General features: G+C 38.0%; 1 pseudogene; it reads right to left on the reverse strand.

Annotated features, from left to right (window-relative positions):
• Positions 1 to 731: 731 nt before the first annotated feature.
• On the reverse strand, positions 732 to 8,706 carry LOC114685250 (annotated as a pseudogene).
• Positions 8,707 to 11,050: the final 2,344 nt, after the last annotated feature.

Genomic DNA, 11,050 nt, shown 5'->3' on the forward strand with positions numbered 1-11,050 from the left:
CTCTTTGATTCATCAGCTGTTAAAAGTCAAACATGTAACCAAAGTAAGTTAACTATGTACCCACCAACTATTCCAGGATCTTCAATGCCCTCCCCCTGTCCCCACCCCACCCCCCAAAAAAAGAAAGGAAGGAATGATTTCCCCAACACCCCTCAGAGGCTGCACAACTCCTGACAAGACATGCAAATCATTGGATTAAAAAAAAGCATCCCTGCAAACTTCAAGGCATTTATCAAGCATTTTCTCAGGACACGAAATAACTAAAAGATCAAGGGCAGAGTAGGGGAAAATGTTGCATCATTCTGGGTTCCCTGTGATTTCTGTATCACTTTAGTCACAGAACAAGATACAGATATCTAGTAAGTGGATTTGTCTTTCCAGTGGGTCATTTGTTGCCCAAGTCAATGACAGCAGGCACTTTAGGACCACACTTGTTAAGTCTGTATTCGTTAATCACTTGCATTCACACTTAAAAACAAAAACTAACAAAATAAAAGAAAAAGACTATTCAGTACCGGAGATTAAATAACAATGTGTAGTCTCTTGAAATAAATTTGATTCCTTAACAAATCTAATTACTTTTAGTTGCTTTTAATGTGTGTGTGTGTGTGTGTGTGTGTGTGTGTGTGTGTGTGTGTGTGTATTATCCTCTGATTCTACTTATGGTTCCTCTGCTGCATTGATCTAGGAGCATAAAAGCCTTGTGTCTCCCATGAACCGTGGCTCTAATGCTGCAGAAAGGTTACAAATAGGCAGTCTGGTCCTTCATTGGTCTGGACTATTCATGGCTTCATTGTAAATGATTATCCTTTTGGGATCTTGCTTCTGAAAATTCCATATAGATTCCATTTCTTTAGTGTGATATACAATAGCAGCACTCAGGTCAAAAGAACCTAGCTATCATTCCTTTCTAGACCTCGCTGGTATCTCTGTTCTTTGGCAGAGCCTAATAAAGTACTCGTGGAGAGGCCAGAAAATTTTGATTTTCTATTCCTAGTCCTTTGAGAGAAACACTAAAGCACCTTGACTAATGGTGTCTGCTTTCTGCAGGCCACCTATATGACTGGCTTCTAAGGATAAGCCTCCACTCTCAGTACTTCCTGGTTTTAGAATGTTACCCAGAACTTGAGGACTAGTCCATTTTTCCAGCTCATAAGCCTTGGGAAACACAGGATTCTCAGTGCCTGAGGGAATTATTTCAGCCCCCTGTGAAACCAAAGTGGCGGGATATTCTCCATGAATTGTCACTTCCATCACTTTATGATCTGATGACTTTTTTTTTTTTTTTTTTTTTTTTTTTTTTTTTTTTTTGGTTTTTTTGAGACAGGGTTTCTCTGCGTAGCTTTGCGCCTTTCCTGGAGCTCACTTGGTAGCCCAGGCTGGCCTCGAACTCACAGAGATCCGCCTGGCTCTGCCTCCCGAGTGCTGGGATTAAAGGCGTGCGCCACCACCGCCCGGCAATCTGATGACTTTTAATAACAGTCTCTGGGCCAGCACTGGGCTCATTTATAAATGATAAACCCCATTGATTCTGGAAGATATCCCCCAGGTTTCGCTCATCTGTCTGAGAGAGCAGATCTACTTGTACAGTGCTTAACAGAACCATTTGCATATTTGAAGGGTAGATAAAAAGGCTAGACTTAATTTGTTCAACAACTGCTGAAGTCAGATTCATGTCCTGAAAGACTGAATCAGTCCCAGTAGAGATGGGTATTAAAATATTAGCAGCAGTAGTTAGCAATAGTTGACCCCCTGATGGATACACATTTCCATCAGTTCCTGCTAAAACAGGCCCATTAGAAAAGTTGGCAGAAGTAACAGATTTCAGAGCTGACATGGGGACCTGGGATAATGGGCTTGAAGGTTGGGTCTGAGTTTCCCCAGTAGATAATGAATAGGATAAAGATGAGAATGGTGACACCGAAGAGTTCTGTACAGTTTTGTTGAGTTTCTCCTTAACTTTGCTTGCATAACTTATTTTAGGAAGTATTTTATCACTGCTATTGTCCACTGGAAAAACTGGGGGTAGTTTAGACAAGGTCCACGAGTCCTCTTTGGAGGCAGCAGCTGAGGCATCCTTTAGGGTGATCCTCAAACTTTTTGCTGTTCAAACCAGGTTTAACATCTGAGCTTTTATGAAGTATGTCACCCACAGCAGGTTTTCCACGACTTGTTCCTCCAGGTCCAGTTTCATACTTCCAAAGAGGCTTCAAACTATCTGCTCGAGTTCCCTTTTGTTCACTACAGTCAGGCTTTAAATTTTCAAGTCCCTGTTTTAATGCTGGCACACTAGTCTCTTACATTATTTTGTCCTGAATTAAATTAAGGTTTTTATAACCCTTAGCTTTCCTCTTTTAAGGGGTGGTATATCCACTCTCAGATCCACTACCATTATTATCTGCTCCTTTCCCCATATAACCATTGGTGATATAGCCTGAATTATTTGTTATAATGCCACTTGAAATTGCTACAGTGTCGATCTTATCTACAGCCTGGTTCTCTACAGATTTATTTTCATAAGACTTCCCATTCTTTTTGTCCATACTGTTTTTCTGAATAAAATTCTTGGTTTTAATTCCGACTTTTCCAAAGGTGCTGGTCTTTACAGTCTGTTTCAGGTTTTTTTTTTTTTTTTTTTTTTTTTTTTTTTTTTTTTTGTATTTCAGCTAAAGGTAGGCAATATTAAATGCAAAAATAAAGTTGATGTTCAAACCAAGTTGAACCAAAGTAGTCTTATAAATAAAGCAGAACAATTCTACCTAAGAGTACTAGTGACTTGGACACCAGGAATCACTCATGGAAAAAACAGCTCAGGTAGGAATGGTGGTCCACACTAACTCCAGCTACAGGAGTGTGAGACACAAGAATTACAACTTATACTATAAGGGCTGAGTCTGTAGCTGAGTGGTAGATAATTCCTGCCTAGCACACATAGGGTCCTAGGTTCAATCCTCAGATTACAAAATAATATAGCCCACTATACTTGTTTTAATGACAAAAGGGTTTTTTGTTTGCTTTTGTTTGCATTTAAGTTCATAATACTTTTCCCCTATGGCCTTGGTATGCAGAAAGTATGAAAGGCATCTTTTAAAGCTTAAATATTTAAGAACAATGTAAAGACTGTAGTTATTACAGAAAGACATTACAGAATTCCTAGCACTTTTATTATTTAGGGCTGCCATGCTAACTCCACTTCAAATGGGCTCAGCCAAAACTTGAGTACTGAAAAATAGCTTTTGGATCTGTCACTGCCATCACTCAACACATGTGGTCTTCTCTTGTGTCCTCTTCTGGATTCAGAAAACCAGTTACTGAAAGGTTTGGGGGTGACAGGTCATAAAAACCCACAAGCATGTCCCAAATATATTCTACTTTTCTTAGTTAGCACTGTATACAATGAAGCAACAGCACAGTGTGACCAAACCACACATGAAAAACCGATCACCCCAAACTGTTAGTATTCTCTCAAAATTTCCTAAACAAGATTTCCCTCCTTATTCTTTATCCCATATTTTGAGGCATGCCTCCTTCCTCCTCAAGCTCCTCTTTGTGGCTGGCTCCCTGCCCAGCTGCCCGAGCATCCTGCCTCTTACAATTTTTCACCCACTCTTTGATTTCTCTGAGCCTTAGGTGTAGTGGTTGCATTGTAGATGTATCAGTTGGGGATTGGGTACAACATGATCACTTAATCTCTGCATTTGACCAGTTATAGATCTCTATAATAGTGTCCACCTATTGCAAGAAGACATTTCTTTCAAGAGGAATGAGAACTTCACATATCTGCGGGTATGAGGATAAGCATTTAGAATACAATTAGACATTATATTAATGTATGAAAGTGGCAGTATATGTTCTTCTCTAGGGTCTGTGGGCAGTCAAGCTGTGAATAGTTAGGCTTACATAACCAGGCATGAATACCCTTATGTTGAGCAGGCCTTAAGTATAATTAGATACCCATTGGTTACCCCTAAGATAGAATTGTCACTATTTCACCAATATGGCTACCTTGTCAGTTGCTATTGTTGTGCTTGCTTCATAAGCTTTATAGCTAGGTAGGATTATTGATTTCTTTCCTTCCTTGGCAGCTTGCATAATACCTTCAGATATTTTGGCAGTCATTCTTCAAGGAGGAGGTTTCCAGGAAGGTTCCAGCTAAAATACTCCAAGTCCTGTGTCTGAAGCCATATCTTCAGTAACCAGGTCTTATTTTTGAATCCTGGAAGGCAACAAAGGGAAATGGAAAAAGTCCATATTGTATTGGGTCTCTCTTATCCCCCAACCAACAACTCAAAGGAAGGTTTCTCATGGCTGCCAATGGGAATTCTGTGAGATAATCTATGGTCCTTGGTACTAAAGTCACCTCATATGGCATAACTCCATTTAAAATTTATATTTTCATGAATACATAGATATACACATATATGTACACATTTAATAATATAATATGAAATATATTAAATATGTATTTTTAAGTTAATATATTTCCCTATAGCTTTTGTTGTTGTTGTTTTTGAGACAGGGTTTCTCTGTGTAGCTTTAGAGCCTGTCCTGGAAGTCCATCTGTAGACCAGGCTGGACTCCAACTCACAGAGATCCACAGGCCTCTACCTTCTGAGTGCTGGGATTAAAAGCATGTACCACCACTGCCCGGCTTCTCTATGGTTTTTTAAAACATGCTTAGTATTATTTATCTCTTCTACTTCCCACCACCCCAGGTAAAATTGCCTGCCCATTTTTCCCATTAGCTACTTCATAACACCTCTAGAGAAGGGGATATCTGAATATAGAGTCTAAAAAAATACTTTTCATTGTCTGATGCTTTCTGTGTCAGAACCAGTGGCCTCCAGCACCAAATCCTGTGCAATTTTCCATTAATGAACTCCTACCATCCTTATAGTAAATGTTCTTGGCTTACTTATACAAAATGTGTTTAATGTATCTTCTGTCTATGGTCTAATCTGTCCTTATATAAGCTCCCTGAAAGAAGACATTGTTACTCTTTGTTTTAAACATAGTAAGTTAAACGTAGCTTCCAAGATTAAGCAATTTGCCACTGGTCTCACAAAAATAAAGTTACCTGAAGGCTTCTAGTTCATCATAATGTCTGAGTTCCTGTATTTTTATTTACCTTCTAAAACACACAAAAGATGTGAGAGGACAAAGTCTAAGATTAGGCACTATAGATGAAAAGAAAAAAAATGCCACTAAGAAGGATACACACAGGTGAAAAATACTTCCAAAACTACTAGTAAAACAAGTTTGTTACAGTACTGAGTATTATCTATTTCCATTTTTAAATGGGCATTTTTGATTCTCTAAAGGAAGTTGTATAGATAAATCTTTTACTTTTTGTTCTATCATGAATCTGTTTTGCTGCCTACAGATTTATAAATGAACTATAAAGGGTTGAGAAGAACTTTTTTTTGTTTCAAAGAAGTGAGCAAGTCCAAACCAGGCAAAATTAGTTCCTGAGAAATTTGTCACTTTCTGGTTCTAATTAAAAGATAAAAATTAAACTATAAGAAAGCCTCTTTCTGAAAAAAAAGTCACATGAGTTTGTTTCTTCTGCATATCTAAAAGGGACATGACAAACTACAGTGTATTATTGAAGTATTTCTAGTATCAGCAACATGTGGAAGTCGTCAATGAACAAATCTCTTCTAATCCCATATTAAATATGCAAAATTAGTCTATCACAGGTTCTGAACAAAATCTTCAGTATGATAAGGATCCTTAAACTAATATGCAGTTCACTTATCAGTCAATGGTAGCTTTGGAAGGTACATTGACTGGCTTAATCATTTCCCATGGTGACACAAGTCATCTAAAATATAGTAGAGAATTCAGATATCCAGAAAAGATAACAAATATGGGGTCATTTGTTAATTGCTTTCTAACTTAAAATGACAGTGAAAGTAAGGACAATAAAGTACTCTTAAATTTCCTGTGGCATATACTGTTTTTCACACTGTTTAAGCTAATGGAACCAAGTTACTTAGAAGGAAATTTAAGAATTTGGAGTTAAATTACCAGTCATTTCATTGTGTTCTCTTGTACATACAAAGTATATAGGTTTTATAGGTTTTGTCATATGATTTCTAAAAGTATTTTCTTAAATATTTGGCAGCAACCATCTTCAAAGTTCTGGGGTATTTTTTTTTAGTAAATTATATCAATTTTGTCCATAAAAGATGAATGCATGAGTTTCCATGTTTTGTGGACTTGAATTCTATTTGCATCTTCAGCCAGTGTAAATTAGCACAATTTTCCAATGTTATGTTTAAACTGTCTTTCGCCTGACCTGTAACATCTGGGAATGAGAGTATAAAAGCAAGATGTCACACATAGCATGAATACTATGATTCTCTCTCTTTCCTAGTCAATGTGACACGATGGTCAAGATTTTACCTCTTAGAATCTAAATAATTATTCTATTCATTAGTGGATATGCAACACACACTAGGTTAATTTATGTTCATTAATCATTAAAGCTAAGACTGTTACCAACTTATATTTATAGCCACTATGTATGAATTGATTTTTTTAGAAGCAGACTTAAGGTTTTATCAAAGGTATTTTAATATGAACTTTAAGCATAGGGATTAAGAAAAATAGGCACTAACAAAGACATTCCACAGTATGAGTGTGTGCTTCTCTAAGATAGTTGTATGTTAATTAGCTTTTCATACTTCAGTAAATAAAATCTACATGCCTTGCAGTAGATTCCTTGGAAAATTGAAACCTATTTTTTTTGCTGTTTGATGGTAATCTATTTAAGAAATGTACTCTATTTAAGGCAGCAATCCAGGTGTCTACATTTATACTGCATGGATAAACTATACAGGTTATATAATATGTGAACAAATTAAAGTTTCTCCATTATAAATGTGTTAGATATCATAACTACACTGTTATTTAAAATGCTGATAAATATGGTGCCTTATAGAATATATTAACTATGAAACTTGCCTTGTTTTTTTTGTCTGAGATATTTACCAAAGATTTTTATGTTGAAGGCTTGGTCAACATTGAAGCAATATTTGGAAATGGAACTTTTGGGAAGTGATTGGATAATGTAGACTCTGAATTCCATAGGTTCACTTTGTTATAAACTGATGGGCCATTGGAAGGTGAAGGAAACTTAGAAGGTGTCACATAGGTGAAGGGAGGGTGTCCTGTAGGTATGGCCTCTTCTTGTTTTTGTGTCCTGGACTATATGAGGTAACCAGGTTTGTTTCAGTATGTTCTTCCTGCCATGATGCTCTGCCCACCACAGATCCAGAAACTCAAACAGTTGAGCATGGAATGAAACCTGCAAACTGAATAAAAATCTACTCTTTCTCATTATGTCACAGATATTGTGAGAGAGAGAGAAATCTTAATAATAAACTCATAAATATACATGTTGGTCTTGGGTATTACTCTAGGAAATACAGGAATATATATTCATTCATTTAGTTACATGCTAGAATTCCATTCTCCAAACAAAAAATTCCAAGTTTCAAATATTTGATAAGTTATGGGTTTAGAAACTACTTTAAAATTTATCTTATCTGTTGGGAAAATTGTCAATTATTCATATATTTAGTAGTATGGGCTGATTTTCCATAATCTTTCTCTATATGATAATATATAGTATTAACAGTAAAGTCCAATACTTCACTCTCAATAGGACAAACCAGATACTTGGTAGCTAACTGATTATTCCAGCCTTCTACATGCCACACAGCAGTGTATAGTCTTTAGTAAGAATAGTACAAATTCTTTATCTAATCCTATAACTTCTAATGTGGTTTAGTATGCTCAATAGATCTTCAACCAATCCAAGAACATGAACAGTAAATTTGAAGGTAGAAATAAAATTTGTCATGATTATGATTGAGCCTGGAGTGGTTGTCCAGATATATTCTGAGTGTTTAGAAGCCCAGTAACATAATCTTGGATGGGGACAAGACTAATGGCAATCTAGAAGCCAGAATAAAGACCAACAGATTTATTTCTGATAATTAGTTTTCTTGTTTAGAACTTAGAGCAGCCAAGAAGGACCAGTAAATTTTGAAGGAAATCTTTTTGATCTGGACAAGTTTTTGGAAGAAACCAAACACGATGGTGACCCTAAAACAGTCTCAGAGAGCAGGTGCTGTAAAGGGCCTTGTGCATGCAGGCAAAAAGAAAACAAAGCAATAGAACTTTCACTGAGATAAACAGTGATCTTAAAGTTCTTAAAGATGCAAAATACTTCAGAACATCAACAATGTTTATACATTACAAGATAGTATTTTTTTATTTTTTATTATTTTTTCTTCTTTTCATTTTTCTTTATTAAGAAATTTTCTACTCACTCTACATACCATGCACAGATCCCCCCTCCTCCCTCCTCCCACCCTCCAGCCCTTCCCTCCAAGCCACCCCACGTCCCCCAAATCAAGGTCTGAGCCTAGGCAGGTACAAGCCCCTCCCTATTGTACCAAGACTGCACAAGTAGTTGCACCACAGGCACTGGGCTCCCAAAAGCCTGCCCATGCACCAGGGATGGATCCTGATCCCCCAGCCTGAGTGCCCCGTCCCACAAACAGTTCAAGCCAAACAACCATCTTCCATTTCCAGAGGGCCTAGCCCAGTCCCATGGGTGCTCCATGGCCACTAGTCTACAGCTCATGGGCTTACACTAATGTGGCTGGTCATCTCTGCACATCTTCCCGTCATGATCCCAATGCCCCCTGACTGTAGAATCCCTCCTCTCTCATAAATTCAATTCCCGGAGCTCAGACTGGCACCTGGCTGTAGATCTCTACATCTGCCTCCATCAGTCACCGGACAAAAGCTCTATGACAGTTAGGTTATTCACTAGACTGGTCACCAAAGTAGGCCAGTCCAGGCACCCTCTGGACTACTACCAGTACTCCAAGGTGGGGTCATCCTTGTGGATTCCTGAGAGCTTCCCCGGTACCCTGCTTCTTCCTACTCCCATGATGTCCTCATATATCATGGTATTTCCATTCCTGCCCTCCCACTCTGTCCCTTTTCCAGCTTGACCCTCCCATTTCCCTATGTTCTCATGCCCCACTCCTTGCCCTCCACCACCCCCACTCCCAGTCTGCTCATGTAGATCTCCTCCACTTCAGTTTTGATGAGCCATCCATGTATCCCTCCTAGAGTATTTCCCTGCTAGCTAGCCTCTCTGGAGCTGTGGGCTGCAATCTGGCCATCCCTTCCCTCACATTTGATATCCACTTATGAGTGAGTATATACTATGTTTGTCCTTCTGAGTCTGGGTTACCACACTCAGGATATTTTCTAGTTCCATCCATTTGCCTCCAAATTTCATGATGCCATTGTTTTTTACTGCTGAGTAGTACTCCATTGTGTATATGTACCACATTTTCTTTATCCATTCTTCAATGGAGGGACATCTAGGTTGTTTCCAGGTTCTTGCTATCATGAATAATGCTGATATGAACATAGTTGAGCATGTGTCCTTGTGGTAAGATTGAGTATTCCTTGGGTATATGCCCAAGAGTGGTATAGCTGTGTCTTGAGGAAGACTTATTCTCAATTTTCTGAGAAAACACCATACTGATTTCCAGAGTGGCTGTCCAAGTTTGCATTCACACGAACAGTGCAGGAGTGTTCCCTTTGCTCCCCATCCTCTCCAACATAAGCTGTTATCAGTGTTTTTTATCTTAGCCATTCTGACAGGTGTAAGATGGTATCTCAGAGTTGCTTTGATTTGCATTTCCTTGATGACCAAAGATGTTGAGCAATTCCTTAAATGTCTTTCAGCTATTTGAGATTCTTCTATTGAGATTTCTCTGTTAAGCTCTGTAGCCCATTTTTTAAATTGAATTGTTCAGTATTTTGAAGTTTAGCTTTTTGAGCTCTTTATGTATTTTGGAGATCAGCCCTTTGTCAGATGTGGGCTTGGTAAAGATCTTTTCCCATTCTATAGGCTGGCGTTTTGTCTTATTGACTGTGTTCTTTGCTCTATAAGAGCTTCTCAGTTTTAGGAGGTCCCATTTATTAATTGTTGCTCTCAGTGTCTGTACTGCTGGTGTTATATTTAGAAAGTAGTCTACTGTGCCAATGCATTCAAGACTACTTCCTGCTTTTTCTTCTATCAAGTTCAGTATAACTGGATTTATGTTGAGGTCTTTGATCCACTTGGACTTGATTTTTGTGCATACCCCTCAAATACACCTGAATTTTAGCTATCTCTACCCATATTACCTCTCAAAAACTCCTTTCCTCCCCACTTGATTTTCAGGTTCCCAGACTGCCCCCATACATCCATTATTATCTATTATATATTTTGTTTCTAATAATACCAATTTGTTCCCTCTAGCTTCTTACTCAGTACCTTACCTCTGTGGTTCTATGGATTGTAGCTTGGCTATCCTTGACTTAACCACTAAAACCTACATATAAGCAAATTCATACAATATTTGTCTTTCTGGGTCTGGAATACCTCACTCAGGATAATTTTTCTAGCTCTATCCATTTGCCTTCAAACTTCTTGATGGTATTTTATTTTTTTAGTACTTGAGTAATCATATTGCATTGTGTAAATGTACATTTTCTTTATTCAACATTCTGTTAAGGAACATCTAGGTTCTTCCCAATTTCTGACTCTTGTGAACTGAACAATGTGGTGGTTTAAAATAAAATGGCCCCCATAAGATCATAGGGAGTGGCACTATTATGAAGTATGTCACTGTTGGGAGAAGGGTGTCACTTGGGGCATGCTTTCAGGTCTCATGAAACTCAAGCTAGGCTTAGTGACTCATTAGCTTCCTGCTGCCTGCAGATCCATCTGTAGAGCTCTTAGCACCACACAAACACCATGCCTATCCACATTCTGCCATTTATCCTGCCATGATGATGGTGGACTAAACCTCTTAATTATAAACCAATGAAATATTTTCCTTTATAAATATTGTCACTGTCATGGTGTCTCTTCACAACAATAAAACTCTAAGACAAACATCAATGAACATGTTTGGGCACCTGGTAGGATAAAGTATCCTTTGTGTATATGTCCAAGAGTGGTAAA

The sequence above is a fragment of the Peromyscus leucopus genome, chromosome X (genome assembly GCF_004664715.2).
Source record: "Peromyscus leucopus breed LL Stock chromosome X, UCI_PerLeu_2.1, whole genome shotgun sequence".
Classification (NCBI taxonomy): domain Eukaryota; kingdom Metazoa; phylum Chordata; class Mammalia; order Rodentia; family Cricetidae; genus Peromyscus; species Peromyscus leucopus.